At 33.1% G+C, this 9,640-nt stretch overlaps 1 protein-coding gene across 2 annotated transcripts in view; it reads right to left on the bottom strand.

Annotated features, from left to right (window-relative positions):
• LOC142339644 (uncharacterized) overlaps window positions 1-9,640 on the bottom strand; it is a 615,633-nt gene that overhangs the window by 306,492 nt on the left and 299,501 nt on the right. The gene's annotated exons all lie outside the window — the stretch shown is intronic.

Here is a 9,640-nt window from a genome sequence, read left to right as displayed (position 1 = left end):
TATAATGGGAAAGACCCGACTATTCAAGGGAAATCAGAATATATAGAATTTTTTCCACATTTCACTTAATTATATTTTTCCATTGTCCGTCTAATCCGCCTCCCCAAGGTCGACCCCAATTCATTCGCAGTGTTAGTTCTATTCTCATTGATGTAATGTCTCAGCTACAATTGGCGCTGTAATATTTGGGCCGAATTTTTGATGGACCTTATCTCTTTTCATAGGCTAGCCCGGCATAAATGCTACATTTTCCCCCTGATTGTTGTCTATCATTGAACAATTTGAACTTTTCAAACGTTACGTTCAAAGTAAGTAACAAAAACTGGAGAAACTCATCATTTAAAGATTGTCTTTGTCCCAATATGATCAAAATTACCTCTCATAATGTCAAAGCAATAAAAAAAATCTTATCAATCATAAAAATTTGTCAAAAATTGTTTCAAAAAGTGACAGGCGATTTTGTGTCCTGTTTCTGCAAAAATCTCAAGCAGAATTATTGGTGCTTTGTTTTTTTTTTACGGAAAAAACATCATTTAAAAATTGCAGAAAAAAAGTCTTTTGGATCGCAAAGTTTGGTTCATGAACAAAATGTATTCTTTGAGTGATGTATTTGTTTTGGAAACCATTTAAAAAGGTGAAATAAAATTTTGAGTCGATACATTGGACAATGTGCCAGAAACAAATGGGAAAGATTAAGTTCAAAAAACGCTGAACGGATAACGCTATCACTAATTGTAAACGATCAAATTTATAGTTCTGGTTCTTCTGAGAAGTTTATCTTCTCAAGAACGAAAAACAGCAAAATTAGTAATTGAAGTAAAAAACAAGTATTATCTGAAATACTAACAAAGAGGCTAGTTAATGTGCATTCGCACATGATGTTCCGACCCGAGCTCATCTACCTTTTTGACTTAATTGTCAACCAAATAAAGAGATAATCAAAAATATATCACTGAGTTAAAAAAAATCTTTACACACCCAAACTACTAATTGAATTACATAATGCCATGCCTCATTAAAGCGCTCACGAGATCTACCATTAAAAAACAAAATCAGCAAAAACAAAAAGTTCACGGCAAAAACTCAATATCTAAATTTAAAAGCACCTTGTGACAACGTCAAAATGCAATCAGATAAAACCTTAGCTACACAAAATTTACTTTTTCCTAACTACACAGCCGATAGGATTGTTTGTAATGGGACTGGGTAACAAGTCGACAAAAAGAAATAATGAGGCAAAATTAAAAACCAATCAACCGTTTCATAACTTCACACGTCTCAAAAACCCTTAGCTTTTAAAAAATTAATTCTTGATACAGTTACAAAGAAGTCATTACAAAGCCGATGGGTCCTATAGAGGACCTTTGCTAGACTAATCAAAAATATATCACTGAGTTAAAAAAAATCTTTACACACCCAAACTACTAATTGAATTACATAATGCCATGCCTCATTAAAGCGCTCACGAGATCTACCATTAAAAAACAAAATCAGCAAAAACAAAAAGTTCACGGCAAAAACTCAATATCTAAATTTAAAAGCACCTTGTGACAACGTCAAAATGCAATCAGATAAAACCTTAGCTACACAAAATTTACTTTTTCCTAACTACACAGCCGATAGGATTGTTTGTAATGGGACTGGGTAACAAGTCGGCAAAAAGAAATAATGAGGCAAAATTAAAAACCAATCAAACGTTTCATAACTTCACACGTCTCAAAAACCCTTAGCTTTTAAAAAATTATTTCTTGATACAGTTACAAAGAAGTCATTACAAAGCCGATGGGTCCTATAGAGGACCTTTGCTAGACTAAGCCATAGAAACTAACTAAAGCTGTTGAAAATCAAAAAACAAACAAACAAATTGCGAAAACACAAATTATTGAAGCCATTAAAATCAATAACTTTATCTGAATATTGTTTCTCTTATTTCAAATATTATCTGTATTAATTCAGCTAAAATTATACAGAACAATTAAATAAGTTCACTTGGTCCTTATTTGAATATTATTCAGATCTGTTATTACGCGAATATGCTAGAAAACATCATTCTGGAAAAGAACAACAAAAACTGAAAAGCTTTTCAAAAAATTTGGAAAAAAATAAAGATAAAAAATTTGAAGCGGTTTGCTATAAACTGACTGCATTGAGTAACATCATTCACTCAATCCTCAACTAGAACCCTATGAGACCTTTCAGCGTTTTACGACTACAAAAAAGTATAAGAAACACTGAAAAACAGCAAAGTAAAGAGAGAGAGAGAGAAAAAAGTGACGAAGCCATTAAAAAATAAAATTTTCAGTAAAAACTTTCTATCTTCAGTATTTTTGTTAGCAGCAATGGGATGCATCTTCGTTCCAAGAAATGACTTCAAAAAATTAACAAAAATGAAAAAAAGTATTTCAAAGCCACGAAATTTTTACGAAAAACACCTAATATCAACGCCATTAAGTTCAACAGCTTCCAACCGAAATCAGTAAATACGCTAAAATAATCCTAGATGAGAAAAGTCTAATGTTTTTCATTCATAAGTCATCAATAAGACATCACAATAAGTCTTATGGTTTTGAAAACAACAACTGGAGGCAAAAACCAAAACTTCAATAGAATAGTGGGAGAATTAATATTCTCAAGCATTTAAACCATAGGCTTTTCTCTGTAAACTTTCTCTATGATCCATTGAATGTTTGTTCCGAGCAAATGAGAACCATCAGTATTATGATAATGCTATATGATTTCAAAGGGATCCAAAATCATGAGAGAAAAATATCCAAAAATTAATAAAAATTATAAAAACTCGTGGTATCGAAGCCATGAAACCAATAGTTAGAAGTCGAAATTGCTATTCAGAATTTTTTTTGCAGTAGAAAGGAAGGAAGTTCTGTCATTACAAAAAATGAGAGAGTTCAAAAACATTGAATTAAGATCGGTTGAGGTTCCAAAAAAAATTCGAGAAATTATTTTTTGATTCTTAACAGCCATTAGCTGTCCACTCAAAGCACTAGATAGGTTCAGTTAATGCTCATTAAGGAACCAATTGCACTTTTAGTCAACTTTTAATCTATGCTATAGGACTTACTAACATTTAGTAAAATCTCAAAAGAAATCAAAATTTCATTAAAAATTACGAAAAGTCAGGGTAGAAGTCAAAAGGAAAAAATTCCAATCCCTCGAAAACGATTTTTTTTGCTCATTGGGTTTTATTTGACTGTAAATGAGGTTCGTCATCAACGGAATCTTGATATGGAATGTAACTAGTCTATAAGTGACTTCAAAAAACAAAAAAATGCAAAAAGTTTTCTTAAAAACTGCTCTCAAAGCGAAGTCGAGTTTTATTTTTTATTGTTAGGTTACCCATGAGACCAAAACTAGCTTTTTTCGTCTTTCGTCTATTAAGAGTGAAAAAATGCTTCATTTAGTCGCGGAAAAGTAGTCTTGGGTTAATATTTTTAGAAAAAAAATCTTAATTTGAACAAAAATTAAACTAAAAGTGAACAAAATCATGCCAAAATTCCTATGTTCACAGAAAACTTTAAACCTCGATAATCCCTTGGAAAAAAACTATTTCAAAAAAAATTGTAATTCCTAAATCTACGCTGGACGAGCTCTTTAATGATACCACTCACATTTCTCTACGATGAATAAATCGATCGGACAAAATTGTCTGAAGAAAAAGACCCATTTGAGTATATAGTTCCTCCCCCCAAAAGTGAGGTTGGAACAATAAGGTTTAAGAGATGATTAGAGATAGCAATAAAACTAACATTTTTTCCTTTCAAAAAAATGACCCAGCTTTTAAAGTTATAGATAGAACTAGAAGAGGGCATTTTTGCGTGGATCTGTGATGGAAAGGAACTAAGACTATTTTTTGAGAGGTTTGGAAGGTCGTAAACTGTCAATTATCTCAAACAATAGATAGATTTATATCCTACACCACAAAAAAAATTAACTTTTCATTTAGTTTCAGCATGATAATATCTTCCATCGCTGACTCTGTTTTTTAAATCAATTTCCACTTCTCAACAAGGAGGCTCAGTAATGTGCATTTGCACATAAAGTTCCGACCCCGCACATTTTTGGCAAAAATGTCTACCAAATGAAGAAGATAGAAAACTCCCAAACAATGAAGTATTTTTCAAAAAAAATGTGTGTGAACAAAAAGATCGCATTCAACGCAGATAACTCAGAGCAGTCAAAAATGCCACATTAGATTGATGAGATCAGCCATTGTTGATAAAGCAAGTTGCAAGTCAAGACGAACAACAAATTCAAACAACAATAACAACAAACATTATTATCATCTAAAAATTTATGTCCATCTTTTTTAAAGAAAAACTTATTAGGAAGGTAAAAATAGCATCAGATAAAACTGAAACTAAAGAAAACAAATTGTACTTCACTAGAAAGATATGGGACCACTCCATAATAACGCTCGTTAACAATTAGACAAAAAAAGAGCAAACAAACAGCAAAGTTAAAAAATTGGCGTAAATCTTTAAAACAAATATGTTTGAAAATATTGAAAACCACTAGATAGCAATTGAAGACATCCAACATGTTTGCGATCACATACGCCTCTAAATATGGGCATTAGGAACTGTCTTCAAAAAAGAACAGCAAATAGAACCAACAAACAAAAATTCAATTAAAACTTGCGAGAAAACGCTGCGAAGCCGTAAAGGCATAACTTGCGCCTCAAAATAGGTTCATTTGAGCCTTCTCTGAACGCTAATTATGGGGTATGCTGGCTCTCATTAATGAAAATAGGTAATAGGTAGACAAAAAATGTCAAAAATGCAAAATTAAGTAACGCTTTTGTATTTTCTGAAAACAATTAATTCTAATGTCATGAAAGCCATTAGCTACTGTATGAAATAATTAATTTTTGTGTTTTTGGAACAGCAAAATGAAATAATTAATTTGTATTTTTATAAAACAATTGTTTTTAAAGTCATGAAAGCCATTAGCTACAAAATGAAATAATTAAAAAGTTTCCTCTATTCGTCCAAGCGGAGCTCTTGACCTTTGATTATTCAGATTAGGTCTTACGTCTACAAAAAGTGCGTCAAATTTATACAAAAATCAACAATTAGTTTACTTTTTCTGTAAAGAACCTGTGTCGAAGCCAGAAAACATTAGATTTTGTACATTTGCACCTTACCTTGACAAAAATATTTTTTTTTTTGACCTGTATTAAACGAAACTAGGTAACAATTATACAAAAAAGAAAAAAAGTCAAATAATATTTTTTTTCTTTTTGAAAGTAATTGTTTTCAAAGTCATGAAAGCCATCAACTATCTACTCAAATCAGAATATAGGCTCATTTTTCCCCACTAAAAATCCAATGAGACCTGTCAAAATCCAGGTAAATTCGTACGACTAAAAAGACAAAGTAAAAACGACAGTTAAAGGCAAATTTAAAAAAAAATTCAATTAAATTATTCGAGAAAGGTGTGCTCAAGCCGTTAAAACCATAAACAATGCTTTAAATATTTTTATATGTTCACTTGTGCTTTCTTGTGAACGCCAATAATTTGATATTTGATCTTTCAGTACCGTGATAAAATGACAAAACGAAAAAAAATTGGGCCAGTGTTTAAAGTTTAAAACAAAATGAAATCTTGTAGTATCAAACCAGAAAACCATAACTAAACGTGCGAAAAAGGTAAATGTGATGTCAGTAGAAAGAATAGGAAGGAAAAACATTCGTTCTTTGCTGACACTAAGTTACATGTTGATCAAATTAAGAGAAAAAGGCGGCAAAGTTCGATAAGCCATTGTGGGCTTAAAATCGAACTTTTCTAAGAGTCAAAACGACTGAAATCTTTCGAGTAAAGAAACTAAAAACATTAGTTTGGAATTGATGATGAAGCCAATTGGTCAACACTGAGCTTTAGCATTGTTCTTTCTTTAATTAACATAAAAAAGATTACGTGATTAACGTAAAAAAACCCAACTGATTGCAATACGATTTTTTTTGGGATTGTAACAGTCCAAGATTGGAGCAAACCTAAATTTGCTATAGTTTGTTCATTAGGAACACTCATTTGTTTCGAATGTTATAGATCTAGATAATTTGTTAGTTAAAAGATCAAAAATAAATGCAGCGTTTTCGATAATCATAGCAAAAAGTAAACTTAGCAAAAAACGGAAAAATTTCAATTCCAGAATACTCTGAAGGGAAGTGGAGTTACGATTAGCTCCCTTTGCAGTTTACAAAGATTGTGTTAGTTGCTTTTTGGGTGTGTACTTCCGGCAATTTTAATCAAAGTGGTCTAAAGAAGCTTATGTCGGGCAATTTTTGATGAAAAATGCTGAATTTTGAAATAATTAGCCAAAGTTAAAAGATAATAGAGTAAAAAGATAAAACTGAAGTTCATATTTCTGAAACATTCCGAATTTTTTTAAAATCATGCAGATAGGTCAAGTAGACTCATAGTGACCGACGCGACGCTCTTCAAATTAACAATTTTTGTTTTAGATGCTGAAAATTCAGAATTTTTGGTATTAGATTGGCAACTGGAGTTTTTTTGTCATTTTGTTCCATTTTAACAATGAACAAGCTAATATTTGCCTTTTTTTAAGTTTTCGTTTAATAAAAGCTGCTTTAGAATTGTTTTCAGTACCTAAAACGTCAAAGGCCTCCTATTTTATTATAACCTCGTATCCCAACTCATTTGCCGTTTCTTTATCTAACCAAGGTAACTCCCGATTCAGGACATATATACCTCATTATCATCAATTCAAGCTAGCAATTAAAAAAACCATCTTTAAAAACAGCAACAATCACGAAAAAATCGGAAAACCTGCAAAATCTTCCCTATAGATTTTACGAAGTTGCAAAAAGAGACCACAGCCACCCACGAAATGGTTAAAGACTATTCAATTTCTGTGTTAAAGACTAATAGATAATTGGTAAAACAATCTATCGGGGATAAACGAGACTATTTGTTATCAGGCAAAATGTATACTAATATTCACCAAAGAAGTTGGAAGAGCTATTTCTGTTAATTAAAAGCTCGTTTTCATTAACGGTTAAAAGAGTCCGAGCAGTTGCTCTCTCGACGCCTAGTTTCTTGCTGTAATGCCCGCTACTGATGCCAATATCTCTGCAACACTTTTTATTTATAAAAAACGTACTTTTCAAAATATATGCCATAAAGGGAAACATTGGGCAAAAGGTTCAATTAGTTTAAAATCAGACTCCAAAAATTTTGCACCTTGAAAAAACATGTATATGCAATTGTCACGATGTTCTTTATATACGGAAGCAAGTTCTCTAGTCAAAGGGTTATATTCAGTGAAGGTTTTTGTTACAATTTTTTTATGATTAGGTATTTGCGGGTAACCGTTTTCAACTTGTTCGAGGACTTGAGTCAAGTTTTCATGCGCTGGCACTCTTGACTTGGTTGTTACACAACACGCTTCAAGGAAAACAGGGGCCAGCAACACTTGAAGAAATCGCCGAAGAGGGTGTAACCCAAGTTGCCTAGAAGCTGTTTCGCGATTGATCATCAAAAATGGGGTTAATCAACCAAAACGCGTGCTAGTGGGGAAACGGGGCGAACAAACGTACCGTTACCCGTTCTCAATCTCGTCCAGGGTTCACCTCCAACACACGTCCAAGAGGCCAAATTCCACGAGGAGTCATGTCTTTCAGGATGCAGACAACGTCGTTCACTATGAGTGGCGACTGGTTGTCATCATTCCATTTGGATCTCTTGAGTAGTGTCGGCAGGTACCCTCTGACAAGTCGCCCCCAGAAGTGATTCATCATCTGCTGCAGATTACTCCATATCTTGAAGCTGGCTAGAATCTGACTGTCAATTTTTCCTGGTGGCAAAGAGCTGAATGAAAGACTGATCTGGAAGTGGTTAGGTGTGACAAGCATCTCGTTGTCGGGAAGATCAGCGACAGATGTGAGAGATCGTGAATTCAAGATGGCTTCGGTCTCTACCAGCATTGTTTGGAATACGTCAAGTGAGAGCCTTTTTGAGCCTAGAATGATCAACATTGTTCTTTTCGCTGTCTGTATCAAGCGCGCCAAATTTATGTAATGAAATATTTATTATAGACTTGTTTGGTTGCTCTTATTTGGTTGCGATTTCTTGTCAGATGTTATACGGGAACGTGCGAAACTCTCTGGTTTTTTGGCGGTAGTCAAATCATCGGCAAATTTTATGTGTTCACTTCTTTTTTGGATTCCCAAGGTCATTGGGAACAATCGAGAACCGCGCAGTGGTTCGAGATGCAAGGCAGAACTTTGAAGTGACTTCAACAAGAGTCATGTAACACTGTCTGAAACACGAGCACGAGCAACAGCGCATGAAAACTTGACTCAAGTCCTTGAACAAGTTGAAAACGCTTGCCCGCAAATTTGTAATCGTCAAAAATTGTAACAAAAACCTTTACTGAATATAATCCTTTGACTAGAGAACTTGTTTCCGTATATATAGAACAAGTAATTGGTGGAGTTTTTCCCGATGATTTCCTATTTGCGGGTAACCGTTTTCAACTTGTTCAAAAACTTGAGTCAAGTTTTCATGCGCTGTCACTCTTAACTTGATTGTTACACAACACACGCCAGTAAAATTTTTAAATCTGTCTTTCACGGCTTTCTAAGTTTCAGAACAATTGAAACAAACAGTCGCTTTAATCATATATAGACATTAAGTCGGAATAATAATTTTAGAAAGTTACCGGCGCTCTACTAATGGCACAATTTATTGAAGTATATTTTTTCCAGAACCGCATTATTTTAGTTATTTTAAAAACAAGTAAATGAGATGAAGCGAACAAGCCTATAAAACTCATAACAACCAATTCTAACTAGTTTTAAATTGATGGCAGAATATTTTTGTCAGTGTGAAACAACTGGGTTGAAAATTGGTTAATTTCCAATTATGATAGAAAAGCATTTTTTATGTTCAAAGCCGGGAAATCGAAAGATAATTTTGTTTGAATTTTATTAGAACCAGACATTCTACATAGTTAATTTTCATCTAAAAATGTTTTTCCAGGTCTATCAAGTTTTCCTCTTGTCATGTGGCAAAAAATACCAAAAAAATTGACAAAAAATAATGTGAAGTTCAGCAAATACTTAAACACAATTAAACAGCTGAAGATTTTGTTTTCAATGGACATTTAAAGCCTTTTTGCTTTGCAAAATCTTAAATATAATATGTGCGTCATATGAAGTAAAACAATTTTCTGGATAAATTTTTTTGTTAGTATTTTTTTATCATTTAGCTCAAATGAAGTTGAAAATTTGAGTGAAACATCCGGGGTCATCTATAAGATATCTCAAACATTATGAAACGTTTAACAATAATTTTCTACTTAAAAATAATTAATAGATTTGTTACCACATCTATCCCAAAATCAACAGCTCATAATTCTGAGAACCAGCAGATAATTTGATGTAGAAAAGCCGGGTCTTTCCCATTATGCCCCCCCCCCAATGAAATTATAGCCCCCCCGTATGGTTACCATGCTGGGGGGGGGGGCTATAGGTTATCTGATCTCTAAGCTGGGGGGGGGGCTATAATGGGAACGACCCGAAAAGTCTCTTAAAAAATGATATTTCTGAATAATGAAAAGCAGGGAGTCATTATTTTGGCTGCACTTTGATTTTCGACA

This window comes from Convolutriloba macropyga, chromosome 5 (genome assembly GCF_964194025.1).
Source record: "Convolutriloba macropyga chromosome 5, txConMacr16.3, whole genome shotgun sequence".
Taxonomy (NCBI): Eukaryota; Metazoa; Xenacoelomorpha; order Acoela; family Convolutidae; genus Convolutriloba; species Convolutriloba macropyga.
This window is presented reverse-complemented; position numbering and strand designations above follow the sequence as displayed.